This window comes from Salvia miltiorrhiza, chromosome 2 (assembly GCF_028751815.1).
Source record: "Salvia miltiorrhiza cultivar Shanhuang (shh) chromosome 2, IMPLAD_Smil_shh, whole genome shotgun sequence".
Taxonomy (NCBI): Eukaryota; Viridiplantae; Streptophyta; class Magnoliopsida; order Lamiales; family Lamiaceae; genus Salvia; species Salvia miltiorrhiza.
The window spans coordinates 8,575,460-8,588,481 of record NC_080388.1 but is presented as its reverse complement, the minus strand read 5'-3'; the positions used below and the strand labels follow the sequence as shown (position 1 = coordinate 8,588,481).

General features: G+C 36.6%; 1 long non-coding RNA gene across 1 annotated transcript; it reads right to left on the bottom strand.

The window, feature by feature from the left end:
- Positions 1-2,561: 2,561 nt before the first annotated feature.
- LOC131012931 (uncharacterized) lies at positions 2,562-3,688 on the bottom strand. The gene is made up of 2 exons (XR_009097528.1): positions 3,324-3,688; positions 2,562-2,792 (listed from the first exon to the last, which is right to left on the bottom strand). It is a non-coding gene; the product is annotated as an uncharacterized LOC131012931 (long non-coding RNA).
- Positions 3,689-13,022: the final 9,334 nt, after the last annotated feature.

Sequence of the window (13,022 nt, the reverse complement as noted above, 5' to 3'; positions counted from 1 at the left end):
TATATTTTATAACTTGAAGAATTTTTGTATCTGCTTGTGTCTTCTCTCATTTTTATTTCTGTTGCAATATTTCTCTGTGTGCACTGGTGTGTTTCCTAAACACAGTGTGTCACATCAAGTTTGAAGGAAGCAACACTAACAAAATCAAACGGTCAAATGATCGTGAATATGAAACAAAAGCAGCAACGGTCAAATGGCAACAACCCAATTCATTCAAATTTGTTTTTTTTTTTTTTTAAATTGGCGCGTGTAAAACACGCGCCTGGCCAAAACATCTATCAGGGTTGCCCTGTTCTATCGGGACCTACCCCATCGAGGCGCCTTCGCTTGCAGTGGGCGACCCGATGGGCGGGGTGACTCGAGACCCCCCTATCGGGGCACCACTGCAGTTGCTCTAAAAGAGGGTAAAGAGATTGTGTACAAGAGGGCATTTTTCACATTTAACTTAAGGAATAGGGCATTTTAAATTTTCACTCTTTATAAAGTTAGAAATATCTTAATTTTATATAGATTTTGTCATGCAAATAGTTAAAGAAAATGTATTATTACTTGCTAGGGAAATTTCGACCGACCTTGAAATTATTTGTTTACTTAAAATAGGTACTTGTTTATTTTAGAAAGGGTAATTGGTGTATAAATATATGAACTTTACTTACTTTTTGATGTTTAATATGAACTTTAAATTCTAGTTATAAATACATAAATTTTATTCATTTTTGGTATTTAACATCAACTTTAAAATGTAGTTATAAATATATTTAAAGTTATTAAATTGAGTGGATTTGTAAAATGTCCACTTTCATATTGTAAAGATAAAAAATGTCCACCATAATAAAAAACTTAAAAAATGTCCACTGTTACCAAAATGCCCTTCACATTAAAAATTTAAAAAATGTCCACTTCATTTTACCTTTAAACACTACCCCTTTAAAAATTCTGCATTTCACAACCAGTCAAATTCACAACCAAAATTTAGTTGTGAATTATTCACAATCAGAATTTTTTGGTTGTGAATTCACAATCAGACGAATTCACAACTAGAATTTAATTCACAATCAAAATTTATTTTGATTGTGAATTTAAGTAATTGTGAATTTGAGTTTTTAAAGTTTGAATTCACAATTAAAACTATAATTTATTTTGGTTGTGAATTCGAGTTTTAGTTGTGAATTCAAGAACATTAAATTGTGAATTCAAGAATATTAAGTTGTGAATTCATCGAGCTGGTTGTGAATTCAAGAACATTTAAGTTGTGAATTCAAGAACTTTAATCAATTGTCGAAAATCTCTTTACCTTTCAATCGATCTATACACTCTCAAAATATCAGTTAAATATATTAATTAATTATCAATACATTAATACAATCAAAATCTTTTCCTGTCTGTCCATTGTTCCAAGCACGTGCGTCCCTCTCTCACGTCACGTGCCCCACCACCACCTCTACAGCTCCTCTCTCTCTCTCTCTCTCTCTCTCTCTACAGACACACAGACCACCACGCCTCTCTAACATCATAATCACCATTTGAATCATTCTTCCGTTTTGGAAAATAATTATACAATCATCATTGCTATGATGTGAAGAAAAGCGCGATGCACGCCTACAATCGGCTCCCGAGCAGCGGACAAAGCAGCCCCCAATCGCCGCCCTCGTCGCCGCTCAGTCGCTCCCCGCGCTACCGCCACCGCGGCTCCAAATCGGGCCGCCCGCCGCCCTTGACGCTCGCGCAGCGCCTCGTCTGGATCCTGCTCTCTTTCCTCCTCAAGCGCCAGGGGATTTTCCTCTCCGCGTCTCTTCTCTACATCTCCGGTATGCTCTTCTACATGGGAGGCTAAAGTCGCGGCGAGGGGTGAAGCAGGAGATGGCTGAGGCGACGAGGCCGGGGCAGCGGCGCTTCGCCGGCGATCTGAGCTCGAAGGAAGAGAGAGAGAGAGAGAGAGGGGGGGGGAGGGAGAGTGAAACCGTGTGTAACACCCGGCATTTTCACTACAGTATATATATTATTATATAGGCAGCCCAATCTCTATATAAATTTAGCTTCGGCCCAATAGTGCTATTATTTGGGTCTATAACTTTATTTGAAACCTAAACCCAGTTATTGGTTATAAATTCAGTTTTAATAAGCCCAATCTCTATATAAATTTAGCTTCGGCCCAATAGTGCTATTATTTGGGTCTATAACTTTATTTGAAACCTAAACCCAGTTAGTGGTTATAAATTCAGTTTTAATAAACCCAATAGCTGTTACTTGGGCCAAGAGAGGGTGATGAGAAGTGATATAAAGCCCAATAGCCTTTTATTTGGGCTAATACCCAATGTGAGTTTCATTCTCAGTTTAGAATCAAAAGATCAGATAAGCTATTGAGGCATCACCTATTATATGAAAGAAACCCGTCTCATGTGATTTAACACGTATCTCTCACCTTTCCACCCAGCTACTTCATTTAACCGACTCAAACGATTATAAATATGGTGAGTTACAGTAGTCTCATCTTTTCCCCATTCTGCTAATTCCAAACAACAAAGCAAATCATCTATAATCGTCGACAGCAGCTTGTGCCGTTTGTATAAAGAAGGTAGTCTTTCTTTTCTCCTTATGTACTTAATAACAGTTAAAAATAGTGAAAACAGTAGTAATAGTAATAAGCTACAGACATCCCTATTCTATTCAGATTCAGCAACACAATCCCAGTTTCTCGATAATCAATAAATAAACAGATTTACATCATATAAAAATTGAATCTTGAGCAGTAGACGACTGTCACTCTGAGTAATCCCTTGAAACCTCGGTTCCTGAATAGAACAAGTAGAGATTCATTAGTTTGTGATGTTAAAGCTGAAATAGAAATTAGATTGGAAGTTAGCTGGAGTAAGATTTTGAATTGGGAAATAGAGAAGAGGGAAGGAAGAAGAAGAAGGCGGGATTAGCAGCAGCAGCAGCAGCCGTGAGCCACCAAAGCAGAGGCGCGGCTGGCGGTGGTGACCGCCGGCGTTGCCCGCGCTATGGCGGCCGCGGTGGCTACTGACAGTAGAGGAAGAGGGAGGTTGAGCGAGAGATAGGGATGGAGATTGAGTGAGAGATAGTGAGATAGAGTGTGAGATAGAGACAGACAGCAGGAAGAAGGGAGAAAGGCAGAACGAGCTAGAGGGAGAGAGGAGCGGGGCAGGCGGCGGCGAGCACCGGCGCTGCAAGCGCCGTCGTGGCTTGCGGCGGCCGCCGCGCCCTGGACAGAGAAAGAGAGCGAGAGATCGAGAGAGGGCAGAGAGAGAGGGAGTTCGAGGGAGAGAGCAGAGACAGAAGTAGAGAGAGAGACAGGGACTTACCTGAGTCAGAAGAGGCGGCGGCGTGACAGAGATGACGGCGGGGCGGCAGGCTTCGCCGGAGAGACGAATTCCAGAGGGGATGAAGAGAGGTAGAAACCCTAGGATTTTGATTTTATAATTTGGGGATTGAGACTTAGGGAAAAGAGAAATGGAAAGAAAGGAAAGGGGGAGAGGAGAGGCCGACCTCGCCGCGCCGGAGGCGACGAAGGCCGGCGACGGTCGCCGGAGACAGGGAGAGAGAAAGAGAGACGACAGAGCTGAGAGAGAGGGAGAAGTAACGCAGAGAGAGAGAATGTATATGTATGTGTGCGTGAGGAAATAAGAGAGAGAAGTTAATTTGATTCCTTTTATTAAAAGGAAGAGTATAAGGCTTTTAATTTATTTAAGTTAACTGAGTTATTTTAAAATTAAGCTTATGATTATAAAGACGATGAAGCGCAGTCTGTTGGTAAGACGCTTCCCCTCCAACCAATAGGTCGGGGGTTCGAGTCACCTTAGGAACTAGAGTGTGAGTGGGTTTTTTCCTTTATTTGGTTGTAACAAATTTAAAAAAAAAAAAAAAGCTTATGATTATAAATTAGATGATAGATTAATTTATATAGTTGGACCTTTAATCTATGTTGGCATTTGTTGATAAGCTTGTCAAATAGCAATTAGTCTTCAGTCCATAAATTCCAAATAGGAATATCACCTTAAGACCCGCATACGTACTCTTTAAGTTAAATCCATATTATTTTCTCGTTATTTACTTAGTTAGTTAATCTATATTGAAGGTCATATACAAAAGAAGGTGAATCTATAGTTCAGAATTACCTGGATCGTCAGACCACGATCAGGTGGGCTTTCTAAACTCAAAATGTGAAGTGAACACTATTTAATTATGTTATTATATGAATGAAGTTATATTAAAGTTATTGACTTGCCAAATTATTTTATGAGCTTGTATGTTACCATCTACGAGAGATAGACGATATCGGCCCTATGCTGAAGCGAGATGTCAGTAAGGGTTTGTGCACATAGTTGTGACCGTGAGTCATCGAGCGGGTTGGTCGGTCACTGTGATCGGGAGCCTTTGGGCCGATCACTGTGTTTGAGAAGGAGGCCTACTTCTCAACACAAGGTTACATGATGCGTAGTTATAGTTTTGGCGTGCACAGGTTATTTATATAAAACTCCTGTGTGATGCTTGAGATGGCAAGTTCAATATATAGCTCTAAGAGCAAGCTTTAAAGTTATTTCGGCATGTGACCATTGAGTACCTTTTTAGTACTCAGCCCTGCATATGTTTTCTAAATGTGCAGGTTAAGCTGTGATGCAGATGGATGTCAGCAGAGCAAAGCTTTTGATATATAAGTACTAAATTAGGCTCAGGATTCCATGTCTTCATACATGTAATCCATTTAAGCTATTCCGCTGCAACGCTTAGTGCGTTTTACTTTGTTGATGTGTTGCAAAGATTTCAAACTAATAGCTTACAGAATTATGTCACTTGATACTTAGACAACTTATCGTTATGTATTATGAGTTGTCTGCTTTTGAGTTTTAAAAAAGATTGCTTATGATTACCAAACATTTTGGTAAATTATTGTTTAAGCAGGTTAGTGATTATTATTGAGACCTATTTTCTTTTTTATTTTCTTATTTTGTTTTCAGTCACACTTTTTCTCGACTTAACTAATCACTAGCTTAGGTTGGGCTGTGACACCGTGAAAGAGGGAGAGGAGATGAAATGGGTTATTTTAGGCTGAGGGGCATTTCCGTCCTTTCAACCACAAAGTGGACATTTTTTATTATTTTTATCTTAGTGGACATTTTTTATCTTTACAATATGAAAGTGGACAGTTTTATATATTTACTCTATTAAATTTTTGACTCGTTTTTCATTTTCTCAAATTAAGACAGACTTGGAATACCTTAATCTTGGCGTGGACAATTCGGCGCTGATATACGACGATGTTGTTTTTGGTTAGAGGAAAATAACCCAAAATTAAAATATGAAAGTGAACGATAAAAATTTATCTACAAACTTCACGAATTCATAAAGCGAATTTCATCTTTAAAATTTGGGGATTTCAAAAAGCCATTTTCATCATTCAAAAAGCAAAATTCATAATATAAAAATATGGGCCAAAAATTGATTGGTGAAGATTAATAGCAAGAAATTGTCTACGTGCAGATTCAAGAATTCCAAGTCAATTTTAATTTGAAAGAAAATGAAAAGTAAGTCAAAAATTAAATAAATTTAAAGTTCATGTATTTATAACTATTTTAAAGTTCATGTTAAATACCAAATGTAACACCCTAATCTAATTAAGGTGTTAACCTTTAACTTTTATAGAAATAAATTATGTGGAAATAATTTTTATTACATAAACGTATATTTCTAAAACAATTTAAAAGAAGAGTGGATTTTGAAAATAACCACTTTTATATAGTAAAAATAAATTTTACCTACTAATATAAAAACTTAAAAAAATACCCACATTGACCATTTTACCCTTGCATATAAATTTTTTACAAATACCCACGAATTCACAACCAGTGAATTCACAACCAAAATAAATTTTGGTTGTGAATTCAAGCTTTAAAACTCGAATTCACAACTGAATAACAAGTATTGGTTGTGAATTCAAGTTTTAAAGTTTGAATTCACAACTATAAATAGTGTTAGTTGTGAATTCGCGTGAATTCACAACCCACACTATTTCAAGTTGTGAATTCACAACCGATAAAACTTGATTTCACAATCAATATTTTTTCAAGTTGTGAATTCACAACCAACGCCGATAATTCAGTTGTGACATAAACTTGGTTGTGAATTCAAGAATATTTGTACAAAATTGAGCGATTTTCATCAAATTCTTCAATCTGTGATCCAATATACTTAGTATTCAATCAAAGCAAAGCTTATGCAGAAAATTTATTACATTTCCTTTCTTGAAACGAAATATATCGCTTGTAAACGTCAAAAATCCCCAAAATAAGAAAAATTTAAAAAAGCCCCAAGTTCATCTCAAATTAGGGCATGATTTCCCCAAATCAGGAAACTAAATCAAAAACTAAATCACCAGAGACTTCACGCGATTATTTTCTTCGTGATTATATTTCTTCTTGAATTACAATACAAAATGTTATGAAACAAACTAGTAAAGTGATATAGATCCAGCAACTACTTATGATGCAAACAAGTAGATCAAGAATTATTAGGAAATCTTAGTAATAATCGAAGACGTCAAATTCCAGAAAAGATTACAAGCTGCTATTGATGTATGATTTTTGGTGGAAGGCAGCTGCAAAAGCATCCATTTTAAGCGGTGTCATGGACATGCCGATCTTAACTCCCCCGTCTCTTTCCTTAGTAAAATAATAGAGACTTCGGCCTCTGCGATGCGGGCGCTACAGATCCGGCGGCGATGCAGATCCGGGGCGACGGCGTGGTGTAGGACGGGGCGACGCGGCGCGGCCGAGGCCAGGCTCCGCTGGACGCGATCGGAAGCAGATATCGAGAGAGATCGAGAGAGAGAGAAATCGGCGCTGAGGCGGCGGCGTGGTGAAGGACGGAGTTGGCGGTGGCCGTGCTGAGGCGGCAGCGTGGTGAAGGACGGAGTTGACGGTGGCCGTGGGAGCATGCGGCGGCGCCGCTTGGAAGAGAAAGATCGAGAGAAAGAGGGAGAAGAGAGAGGGCCAGCCGTGTATAGAGAGAGAGAGAAATGAGAGAATGAAAGAAAATTAGGGTTTGCCCATTTATATAGAAGGGTAATTTAGTCCATTCAACAAAAAAGTGTGTAAAATTTTAAGTTTTAATTTGAGTGGGTAAAATTTATTTTTGTTATAAGAAAATGGGTACTTTGATATATTAGCACTTAAAAGAAGTAGATCCTTTAAATGAAATAATTTTTCAAAGCACTTGTAAAACGATTTTAAAAGACATCAACTTTTAAATAATATACTCAAATACTAACTTTGATTTAAAGGTAATAATCAACATCTTGGCTCAAAGCATGACATAAATAAGTCATAAAGATATCCAACTATTAAATCAATCATAGTTTAAAACTAGTTTAAAACATTAAATTTAAACTAATTAAGTAAACATAATATATTGACATAATTATAAACATAATAGTCAATATAAACATAATCATAAACATAAAAAAAAATACACCCTTCGTCGCACTATATTTAGCCTAGTTTCATTTTCGGACTGTCCCATGTGACTTGGCCTGTTTCCTTTTTGAGTAATGAATTTGCACTATAATAAATATGGATCCAAATACTTTACTTTACTTTAAATTACAATCTTACTTTCCTTAATAACCATGCCAAAAAAGAATTAGGCCAGATGAGATGGGACGGAGAGAGTACTTAATAATAAAAGTAGTACAATCAATAACAGTTTTTAGTTTTAAAGTTATATACTTCAAAGTGTAAAAGAAAATGACATAGTTATCTTTTTTTTTCGACGAGTCTTCATTTGTTGAAAGCGATTGACAACCTCATCATCGAGAACTTGTAGAAACACATCTTTTTCAATGAACATGACCAAAAAAATATTCAGAAATTGTCACACCCCAATTCTTGAAGGAATAAATACAATCGAGATGCAACCAAATCAGAGAAATAACACAAGGGAAAATCCTTGTTGAAACCTGAATAATGAGATAACAAGTCGGGCTAGACCCCTTTGGATCACAAGTTTTGTTTCATGCTTCTGATAACCAGTATTCATTAGCATAAAACTAAGAATTAAGTGTTTAAGCTCGATCAGAGATATCATTCTAAAACTAACATGAAAGTCTTAAGTTAAGGAAACAGATGACATATAAGAGTTATTGCTACAACGGAAGTCTAAATAGGAATTTAAACTCTAGCCTCAGCTCAGTCCCGTCAGCACCAGCCAACCAACCTGAAAATATTTGAAAGTATTTGGGCTAATAAGTACTAATGTACTCAGTGGGCAAGCATTTTTTGAAATATTTCATATTTTCATAAAGACAGTTTATTTAATCATAATTGACATAACTTAGAAGGTTTTAAATTGAAAGAACTTCTAAGCATGCTAAAATAATTTATTTCATTTGTGCGCACATGTGTTACTCTCTCTTTCCGTTACTCGCTGTGATCCCGAACCTTTTAGCCACCGACGGATCCATTACTCTTGCTTACTTGAACTGAGGGCGTAACCTAGTCAAGTTCCCATTTGGGACACAATGCTCCGGAACACATCCCGTCGAGCACCCTTATAACGCCTCATACATGATTAGTGCCCGATGGAGAGGTCAGCTAATAGGTGTACACAATTCTCAAATAACGTGTTAGGTCAAGAGAGAACCTCGATTGATTAACTTATGCGAGCCTTAAATAGAGTAGAGTGCACAAAAATATTTTATTGGATAAACAGCTTGCATTTCATTGAAATATTTAGAGCTTAATAACTCAATCATATTCATATATTTAGAAAGTAAGCCCACCTGGTTAGGTTTGGCCTGAAGATCATAAACATAGAAACTTGTATTGGGAAAGCATCGCTAATCCCTTTGGTCCACAAAGTCTACAAGAAATTCTATTGTTAATAGGTCTCGTAAAGCTAACCTTATGTCTTAGTGAGTGTTGTAAAATCGAGCTCTCAACACAAACTCAACACTCCAACAAACAACAACTCTCAACACTCTTATTTCAGTTTGCAAAGTAGAATTCACAAACAAGAATTGAAAGTAAATATTTGAATGCTCTAAACCGAAAAACAAGAATCAAGACACCAAGAATTTTTACGTGGTTCGATCTCAACAGAGATCTACATCCACAGTAGCACATCTACATATGAGTTTTCACTATGAATCAATCAAGAATTTACAAGTTACAATCAGCAACAAAAGAAGAAAATGTCACAGCTCACAAGCTACTTTCTAGCTACTGTTTCTCTAGATTTCTCTATTTCTTTTCAGCCGAATCTCATCAATCCTAACACTCTAATCTACAAAGAGTATATATACAGAAATTTGGGTAAAACTAACTAAAGACTAGATCACCACGCAACCCGTAAGTTGGCTGCTTGCAACGAGTCTGTTAAAACAGATTCTGTTAAAGACTTTAGCTTATTGCAGATTGCTCCTCCATCTTCAAGCATTTACACCTAAATCCCTGTATATATGAATGAGATATGAAGTCACCTTCAACAATCTCCACCTTGACTCCATAGCTCATATCTTATCTATACCTGTGCTACTCAAACAACAACAAAGTTAGTAAACCAAGATGTTCTCTGTAAGAGAGCAGACTTTAATCAATTTAAGACAAAATTTGAATTTAGAAACTGGCAAAGACTTAGTCAGCATGTCTGCTACATTGTCTTCAGTTCCTACCTTTACTACCTTTACTTTACATTTTTCCACAATATCTCTCACAAAGTGTAATCGAACATCTATATGTTTTGAGAATACCTGGTGTTTGGCTAAGTGAATAGCACTTTGGCTATCACACAGAATAGGAACAACTTCCTGTTTCAGACCAAGCTCTTGTATCATGCCTCTTAACCTATTACCTTCTTTAATGGCTTCAGTAAGAGCCATATACTCAACTTCAGTAGTAGATAAAGCCACTACTGACTGAAGCATTGATTTCCAACTAATAGCAGCACCAAACATAGTAAAGACATAACCTGTTTGAGAGTTTCTAGTATCTATGCTTGTTGCATAGTCAGAATCAACATAACCAAGTAATACTCCATCACTTGTATTACTATCTTTCTTAAATAAAATTTCTACATCTGAAGTAGCCTTTAGATACCTGAGGATAACTTTCAGAGCTTCCCAATGAGCTCTTCCTGGATTTCCCATGAATCTGCTAGCCACACTTATAGAATGAGCTAAGTCAGGTCTTGTACAAACCATAGCATACATAATGCTCCCAACCACATTTGCATATGGAATTTTTCTCATCTCAGCTTCTTCTTCTTCTGTACTAGGCTTTTGAACTTCAGAAAGTTTTACATGTTGGGCTAATGGAATACTAGCTGCTTTTACTTCATTCATGTTAAATCTCCTGAGAACCTTTAAAATATAATCAGACTGTAACAGCATAAGCTCACCCTTTTCTTTGCATCTTTTTATATCTATCCCCAGGATCCTTCTTGCTTCACCCAAGTCTTTCATGTCAAACTCAGTACGAAGAGCTTTCTTAATTCCATTCACATCAGACATGAGCTTACTTGCTATCAACATATCATCAACATACAACAGCAAATATACCAAATTTCCACCCTTAGTTCTCTTAAGATACACACATCTGTCATGTAGTGATCTCTTAAATCCAATGCTCATCATGAACTGATTGGGCGTATTTTATACACATATTTTGAATGTTTTTGGTTAATTTTAATGCATAGTTCCTGCTTATTATTATCTTTTGGAGTTAATTATAGAACTAATGAATTTTGTTGGTATTTGATAGATTTTGAAGAAAAGACTTAATTTTGAGTGGAGTTTTGAAGTCTTAAGCTATGAAGAACGAAAGTTGCACGCGTCTACCGTGCGGTGTGCCCATTCCGCCTGAACGTCCGAATTTACTTGGATTTATGCTGAATTGTCGAGAAGATATATTGGGCTGGCTTTGACTTTTTAAGTGGGCTTAATTAAATCTTTATTGTGCGCCACTTTCAACTTTGGATTAGATTAGGTTTTATTTGTTATTTCCTTAGCATATATTAGGGAGATGATATACCAGATTCACGCCAATTTCTAGAGCAGTATATTTGGGGCGAAAACTTTGGTTTTAATTCAAGTTTCTTTTCTTGATTATTCTTTTTCGCTATTTATTATTTATTTTTCTTGATTTATTTTTGTATGAGTTCTAGCTAATTTCTTTTATTCCAGCAACGATTAGGGAAGCACTAGCAAGATTATTCTGTGAGATCTAATTTGTTCTTATACTTTATTTTGTGCTTGTATCTGTGATTCTCCGTGTTTATCGTCATTAATTGTTTTAATCCATTAGGTAGTGCGCAATATTTAGTGGGCTGGAATTAATTATACAGCCAATTGAATCGGCCATCCGTAATTGTGGTTTAGATTTGATTAGTGGTAAATTGACACATCAGGGTCAAGGGAAAAGCAGTCTTAATTCAATAATCCTGCGTCAGAGTTTATTGGTTTTGAATCGGGTTTCTCTAGATATTAATGATGTCGGCTCAAAAAACCTATAGAGCGTCTCTTACGGTTGTCAGTCGATTAGGGTAGTAATTAGTGAAGCGTCTTCCTAATTACCGAATAATTAAGGAGAAATAAGATCACGTCAGAAGCGTCTTCGGTGGTTATAACTGGTTTGCTTGCATGAATTAAAGTTATATTTGCATCAATGATTGGAATAATTAAGCTAGGGTGGACTTAATTGATTGCTGGAATTCTTTTATTAATTGTTCGAATTTTCTATTTATTTATTTAGGATTAGAACCTTTGCAATTCTTTTACATTTTATTTATTTATTTCTATTTTAGTTTTTTTTCCCCAATTTTCCCCATAAATTTCGTTTTAGTTGAGTTTCTTTGCAGGTTGAATTTTAGGAGAATTCTCACCGATCCCTTGGGAGACGATTTTGCTTGCTACTGTCTGCGCAGTGTGGGCATACCGGCTGACTGGCGGATATTTTTGGTGTAAAACGACGCACCATGAACTCATCGAATCTCTTGTTCCATTGCCTAGCTTGGACTCTGTTTTAAACCATATAAAGATTTTTGCAGCAAACAAACTTGTGACTCTTTTCATTTCACAACAAATCCCTCTGGCTGACACATATATATATGGTTTCTTCAAGCTCTCCATTCAGAAAAGCAGTCTTTACATCCATTTGATGTAATTCCAATCCTAATTGAGTAACTAAAGACAGGAGAATTCTGATTGAACTATGTTTGACCACAGGAGAAAATATCTCATTAAAATCCACACCCTCCTTTTGTGTAAAACCTCTAGCTACTAGTCTAGCTTTATACCTAATAGTTTCAGTGTTTCCTATCACCTCCACTTTTCTCTTGTATATCCATTTGCAACTGACACATTTCTAAGATTTAGACTTTGATACCAATTTCCACGTGTTATTCTTTAACAGTGAATCAATCTCTTCCTGCATAGCTTTAATCCAGTGTTGGCTATCTTTGCAAGTAGTAGCTTCTCTGTAATTTCTTGGTTCCTGGTAGGTTATTTTCTCATCAACATTCAAAGCAAAATATATATGATCAGCTTGTGCAAATCTAGCTGGAGGCCTTATTTCTCTTCTTACTCTATCTCTTGCCAACTGATATTAACTGAGAGAGCTTTCTGTATCCTCAGAATAGTTGTCAGTTTCTTCTTTTACTTCACTTCTCTCTGTGATTTCTTCAGATTCTCTTTTCTCATTAGGGTCAGGAGGTTTCTTAGAATGCTCCACCTCCACCTTAGTACCAGGAGTCTTAACCTTATATGGTATTACTTCCTCTTTGAAAACAACATCTCTACTAATCAGAGCTTTACCTTTTCCAACCTCAATGCACCATAGTTTATAACCTTTAATACCTGTAGGGTATCCTATCATGACACATTTCAAGGCTCTAGGTTCTAATTTATCCTGTCTTATGTGAGCATAAGTAAGACAGCCAAAACTCCTTAAGTTTGAGTAATCAGCAGGCTTTCCACTCCACTTATCTTCAGGGGTTTTCAAATCTAATGCAGT